Source organism: Xenopus tropicalis, chromosome 4 (genome assembly GCF_000004195.4).
Source record: "Xenopus tropicalis strain Nigerian chromosome 4, UCB_Xtro_10.0, whole genome shotgun sequence".
NCBI lineage: Eukaryota > Metazoa > Chordata > Amphibia > Anura > Pipidae > Xenopus > Xenopus tropicalis.
This window is the reverse complement of record NC_030680.2, coordinates 140517077-140540799: the sequence shown is the minus strand read 5'-3', so window position 1 is coordinate 140540799 and position 23723 is coordinate 140517077. Positions and strand designations below refer to the sequence as shown.

At 42.7% G+C, this 23723-nt stretch overlaps 1 protein-coding gene across 12 annotated transcripts in view; it reads right to left on the bottom strand.

The window, feature by feature from the left end:
• foxp1 (forkhead box P1) overlaps positions 1 to 23723 on the bottom strand; it is a 544572-nt gene that overhangs the window by 382149 nt on the left and 138700 nt on the right. The window lies entirely within an intron of this gene.

Below are 23723 nucleotides of genomic sequence, written 5' to 3'. Positions count from 1 at the left end.
CTGCTGGAAACCCTTCCCAGTTTGACATTTGGTAAATCTGCCCCATGATAATCATTCATTAATTTGCTTTGTAAATGGCAATACAGGTATGGGACCTGTTATCCAGAATGCTCGGGACCTGGGGTTTTCGGGATAAGAGTTCTTTCTGTAATTTGGATCTCCATAACTTAAGTCTACTAAAAATCATTTAAATATTGAATAAACCCAATAGGACTGTTTTGCCCCCAATAAGGGGTAATTATATCTTAGTTGGGATCAAGTACAGGTACTGTTTTATTATTACAGAGAAAAGGGAATCATTTAACCATTAAATAAACCCAATAGGGCTGTTCTGCCCCAATAAGGGGTAATTATATCTTAGTTGGGATCAAGTACAGGTACTGTTTTATTATTACAGAGAAAAGGGAATCATTTAACCATTAAATAAACCCAATAGGGCTGTTCTGCCCCAATAAGGGGTAATTATATCTTAGTTGGGATCAAGTACAGGTACTGTTTTATTATTACAGAGAAAAGGGAATCATTTAACCATTAAATAAACCCAATAGGGCTGTTCTGCCCCAATAAGGGGTAATTATATCTTAGTTGGGATCAAGTACAGGTACTGTTTTATTATTACAGAGAAAAGGGAATCATTTAACCATGAAATAAACCCAATAGGGCTGTTCTGCCCCCAATAAGGGGTAATTATATCTTAGTTGGGATCAGATACACGGTACTGTTTTATTATTCCAAAGAAAAAAAATCCTTTTTAAAAATTGCATTTCTTAGATTAAACTGAAGTCTATGGGAGATGGCCATTCGGATCTATCACCTGTATGTTATTTGGTATATGGCCTAATGTGGTTGTATATTTTCTACCTTATATTTGTCAGTTAATTAGATGAATACATAGAGAGCTCTTTAATTTAAGTAGTAAAGTTAATCTTTGTAATTCCTTTTTTTTTCCATATATGATATAGATATAACAGGTAATAAACTTACCTTGAGTTACACTTTTTAGTTTCAATTTAAATAAAAGATATATATATACTTTATGCAAAGATCTAAAATATGTCCAACAACTCACGGCAGAGGAAGAGAGGCTAAGGTGCACCATCCTAAGCCTTCAAATCTTGAGCAAATCTTCAGGCAGAATCCTTGATTAAAAAGTAACTTTATTGGAGTACCGCCTTACCTGTTTTGTGTTCATAGACACTTAGGGGCCCATTTACTTACTCACGAACCGGCCGAATGTGTCCGATTGCGTTTTTTTCGTAATGATCGGTAAAAATTATCGCAAAAAATACGAAAAAGTTGCAAAATGTTCGTTTTCCAATCGGAATTTTTCCAATTCGGATTCGAATTCGTGTCTTAGTAAATCAGCCCCTCAGGGTGAAGACACACAGAGCTACTAGAAGCAGCTACTTTTTCACAGCTACTAAATGCCAGAAATTCCCCTGCCATAGACAATACTGATAATTGCCTCTGCTAAACACACACAGACAATTTTCAGTAAATGATCAGCATTATCTATTTTAGAAGCCTCAACAATTAACTGCTATGAAACGCGTAAGGCAGTACTTCAATAAAGTTTAAGTTTTTAATCAAGAATACCACCTGAAGATTTGCTCAATGAGTGCCTGCTCTTTAAGTATATATACTGTATATGACCTGCACTATACACCGTAGACCAAATTCATGTTTGCTATAATATATAAGCACATATATATATAATTGATAAAGTCTACACCTCAAAGTTGCCAAAGATTTTATATTTATTTCAAGACCACTGAAGAGGTCAGCAGAAAACGCATTTCACCTCTATGTCGAGTGCAATCCCTTTTATTCTACTCGCTATCCATCACACAGGATCACTGTAGGCCAGGAGGCCACACACAGCCGTCAGTCTTCCTAGTGTTCCAGACTACAATACTCCAGTGCTCGCTGGCTGCCAAGATCCATGCAATGCAATGGTCTACAGGCCACAGAGTTCAGCCTCATTGCAGCGCGTTACTACTCCGAACATCTGGACATGAATGAACAGACAGCCCAGCAACGCTAAGCACCGGGCAGCTGATAAAAAATTCAACACTTTCCTTGTTGGCACGATTGTTTTGGAGAATCCTCCAGAGCTTCCTGACTTATATTAAGAAATGTTCATTACAGCAGTGTCTATCTGTGGGAACAGCTGGTGCTGAAAAGGATCTCTTTATTTGCTGTGGGCTGGGGACCTTGGGTTGGATCGCACTACTCCTCGTGTATTTGTCCTTGAAAACTTCATCCTATGTCTGAGGTACTCGTAAAAATGGCAGCACTGTTACTCCGCGGCCATCCTATTGCACGCGACAGATGACACCGACTCCGAAAGCAGGGAGAGAATATTAGCCATTTGATAGCTATTTAGAAAAGGACTCCAACTAATGTGGATCTTGAGGATTATATGGGAGAGAAAAGTAAAAGCGTAATAAGGATACAAAATACACCCAGAGGAACGATGTCTGAAAGCATCCCAGAAATAATATGAAGGCTAGCCATGCCTAAATACATTGTGTTATATGAAATAAAGCAGTGTAACTTTGACAAGGTTATCTCTTTAAATGTGTGGCTTATCTCTACTCCCTCCTGAGAGCAAATGGGGAGCTACTATACCACTGCTCTTTGCTTCCTCTTCGCATAGAACACATAGGGCGAGAGTAGGCACCTGGCTGGTATTTCACTGCCCTAGCCAGTAAAATACCAGTCAGGGCAAGGGCCTGGACCGATATTACAAATTTACCAGCAATGTAGTTGTCAGTAAATTTTTAATACCTTGTCCACTGCCCCTGATCAACCTCAGATTCACCCCACCCTGCTCTCCCAGCTCCCTTTCTAGCCTGCCTTCAAACTATTTCCCCTCAAATGTGGCCATCAGGAGACTGGGACAAAATCTTGTGAGCCCAGCCGCTCCCCAGCTCCGGCATCTTGGGCCCGTTCCTCCCCACCTGTGCTCCATCCCTCAGCCCATCTGGACCTGAACGGGGGGGGGGTGCAGTATGCGGCACACAGACTGGTGTGGGGGGACCCCAGGCAGCAGTCCCAGTGGGCCCCTGCCACCCCAGTCCAACACTGACTAACTTCATGCCCTGCCCCCACTAACAACATTGCTCTGCCCCTGACATCACGGACCTGCCAACTAAATGAAGAAAAGAGTAAATTTAACCCCTGTGGATTTTCCCATAATTCAATTAATTCATGAGTAGTGAGTGCCACATTACTATTTAAATATAACTAATTGTTACTATAGAGCTAATTTTAAAACACTAGACCTGCCCCCTGCCCTAGGCAATAAGAAGAAGCCTAAAAGGTGGCAACCCTACATGGGGCTTAACTTAACTGTTTCCCCCAAGTAAAAAGCAAACGAAGGCCTGATGACTGACTTGTCTCCACCTCTTCTGAACACATGACTTCCTCCTGATAAAGGATACATGGGGCCTTATTTCTCTTGACAAAGACCAGATGAGGGCCTAATGTGCCATTTGTCTCTCTTTCCTCTTGACAAAGAACTGTTTGTCTAACTCTTGATCCTGAATACATAAAGACCTAATGAATTACTCTACTTATCCCTTATAGACAACGTGGTTGGAGTCTTATGTATGACTTGCCTCTTCTGATGAAGAACACCCATAGAACTCCTCGTCCTCCTCTTGAAACATGGAAGGGGATAATTCATGGATGATTACTTTTCCATCCTGATAGAGAACACATAACTTATGATGCCCCTCCAAAAGGGGCAGTCACTGATTTCCATCCTGATAGAGAACATGTAATTTTTGATGCCCCTTTCCAAAGGGGCAGTCACTGATTTCATTCTTATTGGAAGGAGCCTTCCTCAATCTCTAGTTGGCTAGGGTATCACCTGATACACACTGCCCCGATTCCAAACTATTGATGGACTAGTAGTTGGTTTTGTCCCCTCCCGACCCCCGTCTATAACCCTTTAGTGAATGCACAACCCACAATTTAAAACTACATGTACACACAATGGCTGCCAACGGAGCTTCTCTTAGCAAAATAGTCAGCTTAAATTCTACTGATCCATGTACAAAAAGGCACCCTGTAGAATATTATTTTTACAAAAAATATACTTGTCAGAAAATCACCATGAGCAAAAAAAAAAAAAATAATAATGAAAGGGGGGGGCACAGGAACACCAAAATGGTACAAAGAAAAGCAAGCTTTGTAGGTGCCGATATGCAGGGGACAGATCTTGAATGTACCACTCTATGGGAGCAAGTTCCAAACTCAGACCCCGAAAAAGGGTGGAGCATTTTAGAAAGTGGGGTGTGGCCTAAAAGCTTACATTTCTAACAGTTGATTTTTGTATTTTTTTTTATAATGAACTCTGTCCTCTTCAGTTTGGAAATGTAAATGGTTACCTGGTTGCTAAGGTTCCCATTTACCCTGGCAAACTGGCAATGGTTTGAACGACAGATCAGATGGGGGTCTGGAGAGAGAGAGATAAGTAACACAAATAAAAAGATTAAAAAATGAGTGTCGGAATGACTGGACTCAATGATAGGCAACCTGCTGCCCTAAACAACAACTCCCTGCACCCCCCCAAAAAACCTCCATTGTTGGGGACACAGGTTTGCCCACCGTTTACCCCGCTCCGAGGAATGCTTCCAGTCTGCCGTTGCCTAAACGTGACTGCGCGTGTATGGCATTATAAGAACAAATGGAAAATCCATATGACAATTTGCTGTTATATTCTAAACACTGGAAAGGTCAGGCCTTCCATATTGCTTATGTGAGTGGGATGAAAACAAGCAAATCCCGCTCACGGGGACTGTGTCGATATACATCAGGAAATGTTTTCACTACAGACATATCACTTTAATTATTACTCATTTTCAAAAAAAAAAAAGTTGAAAAAAAAAAAGGAAGTGGTAAACTGAAGTCATGTGCTAAATATAGTGCGTTATCTGCGCGGCACAAATATCACTTCTGTGCATTACGGCTACATTGCATATTTCTCCATGGCAACTCAGCTATGATTAAATCAACATTAAAAATCAGCCTAGAAGGCCACCTGTTTAGCAGAACAGCAACCGACATTAACAAAATACATTAAGTCACAATTATTTCATCAGACTGCAGCACCCATGTACCCCCAACCTGATACAGTACTGAACGGGAGGCTTCTCCTGTGCCCCATACACACTCGTCTCTATGGCCTATATCTCTCCTTTTCTACCAACTCATTCTAGAAGGCAATGCATTATAGGAAAGGTAGGGTTGGAACCTCAACAAAGTTGCGGGGCTAGTGGCATCACAGGTGGGGCAGTGATGCTGGGGCTGATGATGTTGGGTGGAGTTATGACTTGGGGGGCGGGGCTACTGCATGATATAGAACAGGGGTCCTCAAACTTTTTAAGCAGGGGGCCAGTTAATAGTCCCTCAGACTGTTGGGGGCCAGACTAAAGTCCTCCCCTAGTGTCCTCATACTATGATCCGCTCCCTGCTGCTTCCTGCTCCCCCACTGCTTCCTCCTACTCCCTCCCGCTCCCCCTTGCATCCTCTGGCTTCCCCCTGCTGCCTCCTCTTGCTCCACCCTGCATTCTTCCCGCTCCCTCCTCTGGCTCCGTGCTCCCCCCTGCATCCTCCGGCTTCCCCTGCTCCCTCCTCTGGCTCCCCCCTGCTTCCTTCCACTCCCCTTGCATCCTCCAACTCCATGCTCCCCACCTGGGTCCTCTGGCTTTCCCTGCTCCCTCCTCTGGCTCCCCCCTGCTTCCTTCTGCTCCCCCCTGCATCCTCCTGCTCCCTCCTCCGGCTCCATGCTCCCCCCTGCGTCCTCCGGCTCCCCCTTGCTTCCCCAGGTTTCCCCCCTGCGTCCTCCAGCTCCCCCCTGCATCCTCCCACAGGCTCCCCCCTGCTTCCCGCTCCCCCCTGTGTCCTCCGGCTTCGAGCTGCTTCCTCCCACTCCCTCCTTAGGCTCCCCCCTGCTTCCTCCCGGCTCCCCGCTCCCACCTGCGCCCTCAGGCTCCTCCCTGCCTCCACACTCCCCCTGCGTCTTCCGGCTCCCTGGTGCTTCCTCCTGCACCCCCCTCAGGCTCCCCCCTGCGTCCTCCCTCTCCCTCTTCCAGCTCCCCCCTGCATCCTCCTGCTTCCTCCGGCTCCCCCCTGCATCCTCCGGCTCCCCCCTGCATCCTCGAGTCAGATCACAGCGCCAGGTCAGGTAAATTACTTTGGGGGGCAGTATCCAGCCTGCGGGCCATAGTTTGAGGATGCCTGATATAGAAGCAACTGACTGGGATTCTGACCAGTTTTATCAATGTTTTAATCCAGATAAAGTTTTGAACCAGACAGCCCTTTGAAAACTGGGATGTCCGGTTCAAAACCCGACGGGTAGCTTTATCTATATTCTGCCTGACAAGTATGTCCAGGGCTGAAATAATTGTTAAAATAAGAACTGCTCCATATTTTGGTTTTTTTTACTCCCCAGGGGCACAAAAGATCTGTCCTTAAATAAGTGCTGTTTAAAAGAGATTAGGAGAAAACCCCATATTTTAATTTTATACTAAAGGATTTACAGAAGGATCATGGTTTGTATATTATATCTTTGTATCCTGCCTGAAACAGCACTGATTTAGGGAGAGATCTTTTGTGCCCCTGTGAAGTAAAAATAAAATATATATTACAAAAAATCACAGTTGTGATGAGAAGGATTCTGTGAATCTGAGTTTCAGAAACTCAAATATTAGAGACGTATCAAATATAAAGTGTTAAATAAAAAAAGTGAATTTATGCAAAAGTCAATAACAGGTGTATTGGCCGAGCTGAAACTGCTTGAAAAATCAAGTTTCCAAATGTCACACTTTTGGCGACCCAATAAAAATAACAAGTAGAATGTCAATTTACTGGGATCAAGGTCTTCTTTGACGATTTTTATTCCTATAGTCAAAATTCTTAAAGGGGGCACTGTAATTTTATTTTTAATCACTTTCATTTTTTACTCTTGTATTTGTCGAGTGAAAATACTGTAGCTTGACTTTTTAATTATTTTAACTTTGCCCCTGGACAAGTCCCAACCCTAAAAAGATGCTATAAAACTATGGCAGCATAGGGATTCCCCTGTACTAAGCACAATTCAGCAGGAACAGCCCCCTAAGTTTGCTCATAGCCTGTACAGAGAGATACCATAAAACTATGGCACATAGGGATTCCCCTGTACTAAGCACAATTCACAGAGAGATAATATGCAACTATACCAACATGGCAGTCTCCTGCACCAAGCAAAATCCCACATGAATGTTTCCAGTTATAGTAGCTTTAAAATACCAATAAATACAGTAGGTATTAAATACTTCAACTTCTTTGATTTGGGGTTTCACAAAAAAGGGCTGGATGGGGTCAGACACACACACACACACACACACTCAAAATAAAAACCCAATAAAAATTTAATGCCTCTCACTAACAAATCTGCGCTGCAGCTGTGAGCATAAAAATTCTATTAAACTCAAAAAGAATGAGATGACAGAAAGATCTGATAACAGTTAAAACAATTGCAGCTGTTGTTTTTATTTCATTAATCCCCCGCGTCTGAGAAACCTGCCGCATCTTGCACAGAGCTTGGATCACTTAAAGGTTAAATTAATTGATTACCTATTAACCATTTAGCTACCCCTGAGTCCAGAGGAAAAGGAAGGAGTGCTGTGATCATCCACGGAATGGATCCTGCCATACGGATGCTCTTTAATACTCTGGTTACACAGACAACAACATACTGGGCAAAGGAAAGATGGGCGATATACGTTTATTAACCCCTTAAGGTCCAAAATACATGAGTGAGTGTGGAAACATGTAGGAGGAATTATTTTTATTGGGTGATGAGATACAGGTCACTTAGTGTGGACTTCTATGAGTATTGGATTGCTTTAGTAAGGTACCATGGCAGTATAAAGCCCCCAGACTTATCATGCAAATATAGGCACTATGGCCACAAAGCATGCTGGTTTATGGCTTTTTTAGGAAAATGTTTAATAATAAGTTTTTAATTTTTCAAATCCCAAATACCATAGAGCAATGCACCCATACTGCATTAGAGCCTGTACACTGCGCTGATTCAGTAACTGCTCCATCTATGTGTTAGAATCTATAGTAGTCCATATTGTGCCAGATGGGACCAGTCTGCTCCAAGAAGGAAGAAAAGAACATATTTCATTATATATATATATAATAGAAAGAGTGCCACACTCACAGGGACTTGATACAAAAGAAAAAGTGTTTTTATTGGAAAATTCCAATGTTTCGAGCACAACCAGTGCTCTTCCTCAGGGACAAACCAACAGAAAGTTGGAATTTTTTCAATAAAAACACTTTTTCTTTTGTATCAAGTCCCTGTGTGTGACCTGCACCAAGGGCATTTGGACTTGTATAGGGTGGGTGTGCTTCTTCCTGTGTACTATATATATATATATATACAACACACAAAAAAGAAGGAATCCGCACCCTCAGGGCATATGGTGAAAACAATTGGCTGTTATATATAGGGAGAAATATGAAATTAAAAAGGACAAGCTGAGGCTACTGATGTAACAGAAACAGCAGCCAAGATATAATCATATCTAGATCATGTGCACATCAAAGATTTGGCTAAGCAGAATCATTCCTTAGTAGCAGTGCAACATAGCGAGCAACCCATCATTTGTTAGGAGATAGTGGCTGTACTAGAGCGCTGCGGCCCAAAGAGAATTTAACAGTTATTTAACAGAATGAAAGAATTAGCCCATCTGGCTTTTCCATGGTGGAAACCAATGGCCGACCTGATCTTACGCCCAATACTGCTGCAGCTTTCCAACATCATTCTCTGATTTGCTGTAGAACATATGTGTAAACTAAACCATGTATCCAAATGTGTTCCTAAAATATAAAGCATTTCCTTTAGTAGTGCCTAAATACTTTTATGTGCTCACAACAACAGATTCTCCTTGTTCACTTGAGGCCTCAGTGTAAGCTGGGTATACATTAGATTCCCTTGTTGGTGAGGTGAAATTGGATGGTCATATCTTTTACCCCACTGACCAATCATCAGCCATAAATGGGGGCCTAGGAAGATACGCTAGGAAAGAATTCAAAATTGTGGCCCTCATCTGACAAAACTGTCCAACCCACCTAATACATACCTGGACAATTTTCAGGGTGATGGGTTGGCAGCTTTTATTGGGTCATTGTATGTTCACCTTTAATGTAACCAAACAAGCAGGTCTGTACTTAATTTGGCCACCAATATGATTGTTAAGAAGATCTGATTGTTTGGCCCCCAGGCCAATAATCATATTATTATGGGGGCCTACACAGACCCATCAGTAGAGGACTGCAGCAAAGCACCATTGTAGCCTTCATCTAACAAATATGTCAAACCTGATGAATTTTGTCCAGCTATCGATAAGGCAGGACCTGCAGAGGTCCCCATACACAGGCCAATAAGCTGCCAGCTTAGTCTGGAGATGTCGAGTCAGCAGCTTTAATAAGCCTCTATCCTTTCAGTAGGCGGTGTCATACAGCTCTTCTACATGGCAAGGGAGATGGGACAAAGTCAGCTGGCAAAGTGACCCCAGTCTAAAGGCAGCCTTAAGCTGGCCATACACGCACCGATAATATCGTATGAAACCTCGTTTCGTACGATATTCAGTGCGTATACGGCAAGTCGACCGATATCGCAGGAGGCTGCTGATATTGGTCGACTCGCCGATTGGCCAGGTCAAAAGATTTTGATTGGGCTCCAAATCCTATTGTTTCTACCTCCTTTTCTGCCCTTTCAGCCCTGAATGGTTAGTGGCTGATTGAACAATCTTTCGTGCGGCCATTGCAAATCGCCACGTGTGTGGCCACCTTTATACTGTGTGATGCTTATCAGTATCTGACCAGTCAGCCAGAGGGTATGGCCATCTTTAGGCTGTATTGTTTGTTCATTCAAACAGCTCAATTTATTGGAATGGAAGATCCTCCTCACTTGCTAATGCACCATGAACTGCCCAAAATGGGGCAACAGCAGATGGCAGGGAACATAATCAACAAAACTAAAACATGAGCTTGATAAGGTAGGTCACTAATAAACTGCGTGTTTGCAAAATTAAGAAATTCAAGTTAGGGACTTGATAAAATACATGGAAACCATTTAATAAATCTGTTTAAATCAATATTTTACCTCTATATCCTTGTATAAAATGCCAGGGAGACCTTTGTATCTGTTGTTTTATGAGCCATGCCAGGAAGAAGAACACTTATTGATTCAGTGAGAAGTGTGATTGTTGGGTGATGTGTTTAACGGGAGCTCATGAAGCAGATGATTCATAAATCAAGAATCAATTACTCTACATTATGTTATGTATTGCATAGGGATGAGAATATGCTCAGTATTTGGCTTAAAGGGGATTATATCTTACAGCATGCACAGTGCCCCACATCTTACACAGATTGCCTGGGTTCAGTTATGATCACGTGTCCCTTGGATTGACTGCCCGTCACTGCTGGCCTCTGTCAGCCCCAACAAAATTAAAGATGGCGGCTATAATTTTCAGCAAAAGAGGGAAAACTCTGAGTAAAATCACATAATACAAAACTCTATGAGTGCCTTTCCGCCATAAGTTGAATCGGCGGTGGAAAGGCATATGCGTCACTTCATTTTCTCGAAGTCACACAAAGTTGTCTGCAGAAGGGAACTTTGCGACACCTATGCCTTTCCACCGCCGATTCACTTTGTAGCCAGTGTGAAGGCATTTCGGGGAGATTAGTTGCCCATGATAGCTTTATCACTGGTGACTAATCTCCCGGAGGGACATAAACCTATGGGATATGTGGTATTTGTGATTATGGTTTATCAACATGCCTAAATCTCATATCTACTTCACTAAGTAGGGGCCACTGGTACCTGAGTGGCCCTTCTGTAGCCTGCATAAAGGTGAAGCAGAGGCAAGAACAAGCCCAGAAATGTGAGTCCACTGAAACCCCCCTATAGTCCCCTGCCTGTTTATTTTATACTTTATATCAGGGGTCCCCATCCTTTCTTACTCGTGAGCCACATGTGAAAAGACTTGGAGAGCAACACAAGCACCATAAAAGTTCATGGAGGTGCCAATTAAGGGCTAAGATTGGCTATTAGGCAGCTCTATGAACACTATCAGATTGGTAGGAAATCTTGTTTTTATTCAACCAAAACTTGCCACCAAGTCAGAAATTCTCCCTGGTTTGGGGCACTGAGAGCAACATCCAAGGGGTTGGGGAGCAACATGTTGCCCCTGAGCCACTGGGATCACTGCTTTATGTAAAGGAGGAGACGACAGTCTAATGTCTGAGTATGCACAGCTCTACATCAGGTGGCACCAGGGTCGGAATGGGCCGCCGGGACACCGGGATTTTTCCGGCCATGGCTCTAGTGGGCCCCGGCGGCCCAGACCCGACACTTGCAGCGTTCCCCCTGCCCAACCGCTCCTCCCCTGACGCGTTAAATTTACGTGCTTGGGGTAGGATGTCGGATGGGGGGCCCCTGAGGTGGGGGTTAGGGGCCCCCAGAGGGCCCTTCACCCCCCAGTCCAACCTGGGTGGCACAAGCATAACAAGTACATCTACAACTTGAAAGTGGATGCATCCCTAGCTCGCTTCCTACTGGAATCCTGTTTCATCTTTCATATTCCATCATGACTTATAGACAAGAGTAAAACATGCGGCTAATTTGTCATGGTCTGTGAGCAACTGTGTCACTCACAACAAGAGCCGGTGACTGCCGAGCGAGGAGACTGGTGTTCCCATTTCGTATCGTGCAATTGAGCCTTCTGCCGAAAAGCTTTTAACAACCACATCTGGTCGGTAATAAATCACTGCACTTTGTCTTTCTGCCAGAACCCCTCCTTTATCTAGCTTACATCTCGGGGATGGGATAGGAAATCACACATTAGGCTGGTGACAAACAATTGTAATTATGTCATTAGTAGCCATTTAGTCTGCAAAGGTTCTTAAAAAAGGCTATAGAATGCACCATAAGAAATATAGGATATTACATTGATCGGGGGTTCTAAGCCGCTTTCAGCGTACAAGTGTGAAACACAGGCATAATTCACAGCACAGCGGGTTATAATAGCAGCCTGCTCTGAACTGTGCAGCTATTTTGTGCTGTATATACTCAATAGAGAAGGGGCTGGAAGAGACGAGGCAGATAATAAATTGAGCTGAATGGGACCTCAGGCAACAGTGTGAGATTGGGTACGTCTGAATGCGTTGTGTGTGAGGGACATACACCATAGTGGCCACCCAATGGAGTGTACAGTATGGCATCTCATCCAATTCAGCAGGGGGTGATTATCCAGAACAGGTTCAGAGCAGCAAAAAAAGGGGGTCCAAATGCACCAACGATGCATCTACCACTCTGTATACTGTAAAAATGATGGCAAGTATCACAAGGTCCCCACATGACTTTGTACATCCTAACCAATAAGAGCAGTCTATTTATGAAAGGAGAACACTGAGGAGGAGAAATGTGACACCGTATGCCTTGAGGTTCTGTACCAGCCCAAGGCACCCACAGCCCTTTAGCAGGGAAGATCTGAGCCCATAAAGATACCTCAGTAGCCCCCCATCTTTGTTTCTGCTGATTCCCAGCACAGGTTCTGGGCTGTTGTCACTTAGCTGAGCTTAGGGACCCACTCACAATAACGACATACAGAGCGCACTGAGCATGTGCAGTGCCACTGACACAAAAGGTGGTGCTACAAGATCCAAGATGGCAAGATTCTGTGGACAATTTTGAAGGCCTGAATACCGAAGTTAACTCATTTGGAGCATGATTGAAGTTTGGGTGAATTTACAGTCAGAGAGGTTTAGCTATGATAGAAAGGCTACTCAAATAATTGTTATTGTCATTCTTGTCATGTGACTCTAAATGGGTTCAGCAGGGACTAAGCATGAAATGGGTTCTCCATTAAGATATTAAAGGGGTTGTTCACCTTTGAGTTAACGTTTAGTATGATGTAGAGAGTGAGATTTGCAATTGGTCTTCATTTTTTATCATGTGTTTTTTTAATTATTTGACTATTTGTTCAGCAACTCTCCAGTCTGCAATTGTAGCTATCTGGTTGCTAGGGTCCAATTACCTAAGCAACCAGGGAATTGCTAAAGTAGAGTTGCAAGGAGACTGGAATATGAATAGGAGAGGGACTGAATAGAAGATAAGGAATAAAAAGTAACAATAAAATTGAAGCCTCCCAGAGCAATGGTGTTTTGGCTGCTGGGGTCAGTGACCCCTATTGAAAGCTGGCTAGAGTTTGAAGAGGAAGACAAAAACTGTACAAAATAAATAATTAAGACCAATTATAAAGTTGCTTAGAACTGGCCATGCTACAACATACTAAAAGTTAAATTAAAGGTGAACCACCCCTTTAAGAGTACTGTTAGGGTAAAGCAGAGGGCTGCTGTGTATGTAGGCGCGTAAAGTAGTCCCACAATGCCTGCAACGTAGGCATCATACCTAAAAGCTTAAAATCATATAGGTGACCTGGCATAAAAGGTAAAGAGATTATATAATAGGAACCATACATTATTATGGCAATATCAATGGCGATACTAAATTCAACTTTTGGAAATCCATCCAATCAGGGGTTCCATTGGAAAGAATCCCAGTTACAGCAGTGAGATTTGGTTATCATCATGTTACAAAAGTATTGCTGCTTGTAAGATGTGTAAGTGCCGCAACTCTCAGCCTTTGTTTTATCCTTAGTATAACGGCACCCCCCCCCCCCCCCCCCTGTAACTGCTTTCAAAATGGGAAAGGGTTCTTTCTCTAATCCCTCTCCTGTGTGGCACATTGTGCTCAGAGGGTTTCACAAGTGGAGATTAGCATGTTCCCTGCCTCTCAGAGTCATGTTACAGGGCCTGAAGCCATTGGGAAGGAGCATGAAATTATAGAAGAATAGAACAGATCAGCAGTAAACATAAGTGTATCGTATGGGGAAACGGCACATTGGCTTCCCAGGATCCTCTCTTTCTCTCTTCCAGTCTCATCAACCCCGGGACTCCATTTTAATCAAATAATTTACATTTTTCAAAATTATATCCTTTTTCTTTCTAATAATAAAACAGTACCAGTACCTGATCCCAACTAAGATATAATTACCCCTTATTGGGGGCAGAACAGCCCTATTGGGTTTATTTCATGGTTAAATGATTCCCTTTTCTCTGTAATAATAAAACAGTACCTGTACTTGATCCCAACTAAGATATAATTACCCCTTATTGGGGCAGAACAGCCCTATTGGGTTTATTTCATGGTTAAATGATTCCCTTTTCTCTGTAATAATAAAACAGTACCTGTACTTGATCCCAACTAAGATATAATTACCCCTTATTGGGGCAGAACAGCCCTATTGGGTTTATTTAATGGTTAAATGATTCCCCTTTCTCTGTAATAATAAAACAGTACCTGTACTTGATCCCAACTAAGATATAATTACCCCTTATTGGGACAGAACAGCCCTATTGGGTTTATTTAATGGTTAAATGATTCCCTTTTCTCTGTAATAATAAAACAGTACCTGTACTTGATCCCAACTAAGATATAATTACCCCTTATTGGGACAGAACAGCCCTATTGGGTTTATTTAATGGTTAAATGATTCCCTTTTCTCTGTAATAATAAAACAGTACCTGTACTTGATCCCAACTAAGATATAATTACCCCTTATTGGGGCAGAACAGCCCTATTGGGTTTATTTAATGGTTAAATGATTCCCTTTTCTCTGTAATAATAAAAGAGTACCTGTACTTGATCCCAACTAAGATATAATTACCCCTTATTGGGGACAGAACAGTCCTATTGGGTTTAATTACTGTTTAAATAATTTTATTAGCAGACTTATGGTAGAAGATCTGAATTACGGAAAGACCCCTTATCCGGAAAACCCCAGGTCCCAAGCATTCTGGATAACGGGTCCCATACCTGTACAGCTAGGGTTACCACCTCTGCTGGCGTCTGTAGCCGGGCAGGGGGCGGGCAGTGATGTCAAGGGGGTGGGGAAGAGGCAGTGCCGTGACATCACAGGGGCAGGGAAGAAGCGGCCTGTGACGCCACTGGGTGGGGCTATGCCACGGGGAAAGCCGATTGGGCGATCGCTGCATCAATCTCAGTGCATCCTGCCCAGTTTTCCTAATTTGGAAAACCGGACAGGAGGTTTTGACCCGGATAGCCCTTCGGAAAGCCGGGTTGTCTAGGTCAAAACCAGACAGGTGGCAACAATAAGTACAGCCAGCCGACAGTATGGGAAAACAAAAACTGCCCAACAAACACAAACGTTGTGCTTAGTACGACTGCAGCTGCAAGAATAAGTTTGTTTTTTAGTGGATCCTGTTCCTTTAAAGAAGTGACTAAAAGGAGATGAACTTTCATGAAAATGGAAATGATAAAGACTTTTTTCCAGAGCTAATTTCCTTTTAGTGCAATAGTTTTTTCTCTGTCGCTTTATTTCCTTCCAAGTTGATTTTGCTCTGTAGGAGGAGGCCCGGCCGTGCCCACGAAAGCACCCGCACAGCTGTAGCGCACAAGGGATATATATATATATATATAACCACAGAGGAGTAGGAAGTCACCTTTAATTTCAGTGGAAAAGGGGCTAAATATATATATCCAAAATTCTAACCGCACAGTGAGTCAAAGTGAAAGCGTATCAGTGGGCCAGGGGGACCGATTGTTCACACCTAAACTCTTGTGGCCGAGAGATTATAGTGCATTCCCAGGGCACATGAGTAACAAGTGACAACTCCCTAAGGGCCACCGTAAAGGCGAAGTTCAAGCAGTTTTTATTATGATGCAGATATTGATTTTTACAGTTTTTCTATCACTACCCTAGCAGCCAGTTATTTTGTTTCAATGTCAAAATGAAGAATGGATAAGACAAAAAATAAGAAATAAAACAGAAATACATCTATAGAAAGCTGGTTACACAGGAGCGGGCTGAGCCTACCGGGCGCCCTAGGCTACCCGGTCGGCCACCTCGCCCCTGCATCGCGCAAGCACCCCACCCCCCCGGTTTGTTTGGCTCGCATGCACAGTTTGAGAATCACGCACCCCCCCCGGTTTGTTTGGCGCGCATGCACAGTTTGAGAATCGTGCACCCCCCCCCCGTTTTGAGAGTGGAGTGGGGCGATGTGCGGATCGCAGACTAGGGGTAGGCAGGAGAGGCTGCCTGGCGCCCCCCAATCATTGCGCCCTAGGCAGCTGCCTCTTCTGCCTACCCCTAGTTCCGGCCCTGTGGTTACATATTATTTTAAGGTGGCTGAGATCACTGAACAAAGCATATTACATATAAGCTATTCCTTATCTTACAGCCTAAGAGGCTGCAGCTTATGGAAAGGGTGGGGGGTTGGTTATACAGAGGGCTTTTCAGAGGATTGGTGATTTATTTTGATTGTGCTATTATGAAACAAGAAGTAGAATGCAGCTTAACTTTTATGTCAGCTAAACTGGCCTAGTTTAGTGCAATAAATATATATATATCATATTTAATATTATATATATATATATATATATATATATATATATATATATATATATATATATATTATAACCATACACATAATTATGTTCAGCACAAGCCATATTCAGTAAACTAATGATGAAGTGGAGTTTCACATCCCAATAGAGGTATGCACTGGAAGGTTGTGATATGCTACTAAAGGGCAAGTAATATATCCCTAAGCTTTGGCAGCTGGAGCCAATAGAAGCAGATGCAAAGAGCATCACAATTGCCATTTTGGAATTAAAAGGGCTGTATATCCATATTTTTTCAAGATGAACTCCCCAATGGAAATGAGGTGCCCAGGTCAGACTGGCCCACTGGGCCAAAGGAAAAAAAACCCAGTTGGCCCCACTGGCCTGGCACACAGACTGGTGGGTAGGTGGTGCAGGGTGGAGTCTGGATTGTATCATGTGTATCAGTGGTGGAAGATGTAGCGGGGGGGGGGTTCTTGGCACAATCTTTTGGGTGGGCCCTGGGTACAACAGACACGGGGAGCAGCGAATGACAAGGACATTCTGAGGGTCTCCAAGAGGTCCACACACGTCAAAAAATCAGGTGTGCCACCATCATTAGAAAAACCCCTTATAAACTTCTTCCCTCCCTCTCTGACCGGAGCCCCTCCATAAGGGAATGTTTCCCCCCTGCACAAGAACGGTGAACCAAAATGAATTCACGCAATATGTCTGATAGAAACACATTCTGGAACCCATAAAAGCAGGTTCTTAAAATAATCAGTATAATGTACTATCCTGTACTGCCTCAATGAGCCGTGCCAACTTTCGCAGAAATAAACTGGCATTCTGACATAGGGAACGGTAGGTCCTTCCTACTGCATCTGTTTCATCTGGCATCTGATCCAAGCCAGTAATCAGACATTTTGCCTTCATTACTCAGATGAGCCATATTCCTGCATCTCCCCCCCCCCCTCCCGGGGTACAAATAAACAAACAAGGCAGAACTGATGTTTGCTTGCAGTGAGATAACAGATTGCCGTTCTTCTAGGTACGGGGCTTTTTTTTTTCCCTCCGCTCACAATATGGCAAATCACGGCTTTTAATCTAACTTTAAAAACATCTATAAAGTGAGGCAGCGAGAACATAGATACATCTGCCCAAAATCTGCAGCCTTTTTCCTCACCATGTAAGTCCGTAGAGAAAAGTTACATTTGTGTGTATTTAGAACAGTTTGGAGTGATTAATGGGGAGAAAATGGCATTACAGAAAAGGTCCCATGCAAGTGGCCAAAGCCCTACCTAAATCTGATGAGCAAATCAGATTCAGAGTCAGTTAAATGTCTATATCCAGAGGCGCCTATGTCTCTCCCATAGGCAAGTATATGCTGGAGAGTGGGATAAAACCCTTATTCACATCTGAAATTTTACTTGGGATTTGTCCCCAAAATGTGCCACGAGGGAAACTTTTGACACATACCTCCCTGTATTCCTATTCAGGGGATGTCCCATTGTGCCAAAATACCCGCAAATCATCACTTCTTCCATCACATCAACATCCCATTTAAAGGAATAGTAAACTCAAAAAATGAAAGTGTATCATTAAAATATAATGTTGCCATCCCACCGGCGAAAATGTAAGTCGCCGGTGGGATGGCACACACGGCGGCGCGATTTCGGCAAATCACCGAAAATGCCTCGCGAGGCAACTTCGGCGATTTGCCGAAATCGCCTGCGCAGCGTGTGCCATCCCACCGGCGACATTTTCGGCGACAATTCGGGGAGATTAGTCGCTCACGAAAACGGAGATTTGTCGCTGGCAACTAATCACCCCGTGTGCCAGAGCCCTTAAGCTTCTGGGTAACTTCCCAATGGTGCTTTAAAGCTGATAAAAGCAGGTAAAAATGTGACAAGAAGAGTAGGGCAACTGCTGAATGATACTCAGTACATGTATGGGATCCCTTATCAAGAAACCCGTTATCCAGAAAGTTCTGAATTACGGAAAGGCAATCTCCCATAAACTCCATTATAAGCAATTAATTCCGATTTTTAAAAATGATTTTCTTTTTCTCTGTAATAATAAAACAGTACCTGTACTTGATCCCAACTAAGATATAATTACCCCTTATTGGGGCAGAAGAGCCCTATTGGGTTTATTTAATGGTTAAATGATTCCCTTTTCTCTGTAATAATAAAACAGTACCTGTACTTGATCCCAACTAAGATATAATTACCCCTTATTGGGGGCAGAACAGCCCTATTGGGTTTATTTCATGGTTAAATGATTCCCTTTTCTCTGTAATAATAAAACAGTACCTGTACTTGATCCCAACTAAGATATAATTACCCCTTATTGGGGGCAGAACAATCCTATTGGGTCCAAATTACAGAAAGATCCCTTATCTGGAAAACCCCAGGTCCAATACCTGTACTGAGTTCACCTTTGAGTTAACTTTTAGCATGATGTAGGGAGTGCAATTAGTGTTAATTTTTTATTTGTAGTTTTTCTAGTTATTTCATTTTCAGTTCAGCAGCTCTCCAGCCTGGAGTCTTAGTTATTTGGTTGCTAGGGTCCAAGTTACCTTAGCAATCAGGGAGTGCTTTGGATGAGAGGCTTATATGAATAGTAGAGGGCCTGAATAGAAAAGAAAGTAACAACAATAAAAGTGTAGCCTCACAGAGCAATAGTTTTTTGGCTGCTGGTGTCAGTGACCCCTATTTCAAAAATGCAGAGAGTTGGAAGAAGGCGGCAAATACTTGAAAAACTAAAAATAAATAATGAAGACCAATTGAAAAGTTGCTTAGGATAGGTCATTCTATACCACACTAAAACCACTGGCCCAACAACTAAACAGATTACAAAGAGAAGAAGTCCACATTTCTGGCAGAATGGCACTAAAAGGTCTGACCCAGCCCAGTTGCTTGCATTAGTTGCATTGGTTGCATTAGTTGCAAATGTCCCTGTCTAGGGGTCTATGCGCAAAGTACAGATAAATGGGTTGCAAAGAAAAGTGTTGTTTCTCGGAGCTTTCACAGAACACGGCAACAGGAAGCTTATGTGGTACTCTAGCAAAATGTGAGATACTATAATCTCTTATCTTATGTACTGACTTGTTAACTTCAAGGAAGTGGGTTTTATTGATAAACATGCAAGAAGCGCAATCCTTCGGGGGTACTCCCCCTGTGTGCCACATGCTATTTATTTAGCTCGGATAGAAACAAGATTTGTACGGCGATTATTTCGAGCCTGTGGCGCAGCATTTGTTTAAATGGAATCCCTGCCCCCTGGACTTGTGCTTGCTAAGGAGCTGCTGCGGGGCGACTCCAGTACATGAACCTGCAGGGGGTTTATAGGAGCTGATGCCAAAGCTTGAGGCCACACAGGCAACGAGATAAATGGCATTGTGAAGGCAAAGCTAAAACTGCAATAGGAGTGACTCCTTCACAAAGGCTTGCCAATAAAGCAAAATTAAAATAACCAAGCAGCCAACTCTTAAAGTGGCCAAACAATGACTTAACTTCTATGGCAGTGCTTCATTCTGGGGGGCTTAGAGGCCCCCCAGAATCAGCCCTGGGGGGCCTCTATTGCCTCCAACTGATCAGCCCTGCAGCTTGGAGACCAATGAGTGAGGGAGATTGCCAATTTGTCTCTGCAAGTTGAGTTTGAAGATCATTTAAATGGATTTGGGAGTACACACTTATTCGGTATAGTAGGTATGATTGAAACTATGGAGAAAACTAGATAAAGCAATATTTTTATATCTATGATGATTCTCATTCATCCAGGTCATGATGCATCAATGAGAATCATGGTACCATTGTGATTGGATCATACCTTCTTACACCTGTCGGTCTCAGCCAATACCTAACTGAACAAGTTCAATGGAACCATTGTGATTGGATGTCTGTGACTGTACTACCATCAAGGGTTTAAATGCCGGGGAATTCCCTACCAGTCATTTGAATTGAAGAAGCCACTCGGATGAGTGGTGAAACGTTTTCAATAAAAAATCAGATAAGTCCAGTTGTTTTAGACTTAATTCTACTGAATATTTTTATATATTTTAAAAACTGTTATGAGCAGGGGTCCCAGACAAAATTGTGGTCCTCAAAGAGACGTTCAAACCTTAAAAGGTCTAGAAAATGCTGAACTACAATACTGACCGATGGGCTGTATACCATAAAAGTGGGCGTTTATGTTCCATTTTCTGCTTGTTTAGGCCAACAGCATAGAGAATTCTCCCTGTTTAATACCCCCGGCCACAACCAGTGGCCCCCCGGGCAATAATCTGAACTTGAAACCTAACTAACCCACTCAATTGAAATGCACAGAATCACCTGAAGTCCTCCAATATCATCCAAAAGCAGGGATCATAGCAGATTACCTTCCCATAATTCAAAGCTTTTCTGGATAACAGGTTTCGTGATCCCAACCCTGTTGTAATAATAATGATCTGCTAAAGGTTGTACATTGGGAGGGATCAGGTAGAAAAAGGAGCACTTAAGTAAGAGTTTTAGCATTCATCATTAATTATGACGTTATGATAAATCATGTATTCAGCCAGTTATTACATTTTAAAATGGTGTAATTTTACTTGGATATTAACTATCCCTGATTATTGATCACCTTAGACTGCCTGTATTTGTTTTTTATGCTCTCGTACCCCAATGAATTTAAATCCATCAACAAAAACAATCTGATTTTCCAAATGAAGCCTCGCACATTTACAATAAAACGTAATCAGTAAAGGACGAGTTCTGTGTGCGATACAAACCATCCACTCGCACCTCGAGACAAAACCTTGATAACAGGTTAAAGCACAACATAAACACAACAGCCGCACTTAATTGAAGGGGCTTTCCTTGCCTCGGGATGCAGGATCATATTGTCCATTCTGCTCTGCTCAATTACTGAATCAATAAAGCATTTCTTTGAAACTCCCTGGACCAGTGCTGACATGTATACAGTAGTCAAACTGGCTTTTTGTGTGTGTGTGTGCGTATGCGCTGTTTCCGTTATTATAGCAATGATAAGTTCTATGAAGCCGAGAGATCAAAACAAGGTGTCTAGCTTCAAGCAAAAAGGTGAAACCGGGGGTTTGTTTCGGCAGATCAGAGACAAATTTTTCTGCAAACATCACAAAACGTGAAAAAGAAAATTTGACGATTGTGCAAAGAGTGAATATACTCTGCATGCATTACTTAGGGTAATATTATATTCATGCATATATACAGGTATGGGAAAGTTCCAAAATACAAGAAGGCCATCTCCCATAGACTCCATTATAAGCAAATAATTCAGTTTTAAAAAAATGATTCCCTTTTCTCTGTAATAATAAAACAGTACCTGTACTTGATCCCAACTAAGATATAATTACCCCTTATTGGGGGCAGAACAGCCCTAATGGGTTTATTTAATGGTTAAATTATTCCCTTTTCTCTGTAATAATAAAACAGTACCTGTACTTGATCCCAACTAAGATATAATTACCCCTTATTGGGGGCAGAACAGCCCTATTGGGTTTATTTCATGGTTAAATTATTCCCTTTTCTCTGTAATAATAAAACAGTACCTGTACTTGATCCCAACTAAGATATAATTACCCCTTATTGGGGGCAGAACAGCCCTATTGGGTTTATTTCATGGTTAAATGATTCCCTTTTCTCTGTAATAATAAAACAGTACCTGTACTTGATCCCATCTAAGATCCCATCTAAGTAATTACCCCTTATTAGGGGTATTACAGAGAAAAGGGAATCATTTAAACATGAAATAAACCCAATAGGGCTGTTCTGCCCCCAATAAGGGGTAATTATATCTTAGTTGGGATCAAGTACATATACCGTTTTATTATTACAGAGAAAAGGGAATCATTTAACCATGAAATAAACCCAATAGGGCTGTTCTGCCCCAATAAGGGGTAATTATATCTTAGTTGGGATCAAGTACAGGTACTGTTTTATTATTACAGAGAAAAGGGAATCATTTTTAAAAATTAGAATTATTTGCTTATAATGGAGTCTATGGGAGATGACCTTTCTGTAATTTGGAACTTTCTGGATAACGAGTTTCCAGATAACAGATCCCATACCTGTTTACATATCCCTGTTTACATATCCCCACCATTGGATGGTGTTTCCCTATCTGGCAGTTTGGCAGATGGCAGAAGAATACAAGCTAATTTAATGCTCAATGTCTAGTGTAAAATTTGGTGGAGGAGGAATAATGGTGTGATGCAGTTTGTCTGGCCTAAGGCTATTGGTTCCACTAACATTGAACCTTAACCCAGTGTACAGTTATATTCTTGACAATTCCATGCTTACTACTTTGTAGCAACAGTTAGGAGACGGCTGCCTTCTCTTTCAGAATGATTATGCACAAAGCCATGTCCTTCCAACAAGCTTTGCTGAAATGGGAGTCAAAGAACTTGATTGGTCTACACAGAGCCCTGACCTTGAACCAAATGAACACCCGTGGGAACCCCAACATCAGTGGACAATCTAACTTATGCTTTTGCTTTTGTGTTCCAACATCTAGTGCAGGGGTGTCAAACTCAATTGCACAGGGGGCCAACATTCAAAACACACCTTAGGTCGTGGACCGAACAGGATAAACATTTATTGAACACACTAAAATTCAGTTGTCTTTGCTCTAATATCATTTTATCAGAGCTGGAGTGCCAGCAGCCATATTATTGCCCCATGTACCTGTGCCAGCAGCTATATTATTGCCCCGTGTACCTGTGCCAGCAGTCATATTATTGCCCCATGTACCTGTGCCAGCAGCCATATTATTGCCCCATGTACCTGTGCCAGCAGCCATATTATTGCCCCGTGTACCTGTGCCAGCAGCCATACTATTGCCCCATGTACCTGTGCCAGCAGCCATATTGCCCCGTGTACCTGTGCCAGCAGCCATATTGCCCTGTGTACCTGTGCCAGCAGCCATATTGCCCCGTGTACCTGTGCCAGCAGCCATATTGCCCCGTGTACCTGTGCCAGCAGCCATATTGCCCCATGTACCTGTGCCAGCCAAAAAATCAAGTAAGCGCCAGAACTCCGGTTTCTCCCGCCAGCTCTCTCTGTCTCTCTTGAATGACGGCGAATGTGTGCACCAACCCCGTGGGCCGGATATAATTACATGCCGGGCCGGATGTGGCCCGCGAGCCGCCAGTTTGACACCCATCCCAGAAGTATAGAGGCTGTTATAGCAGAGAGGGCCAACTTAATAAACGTTGTTCACCTTT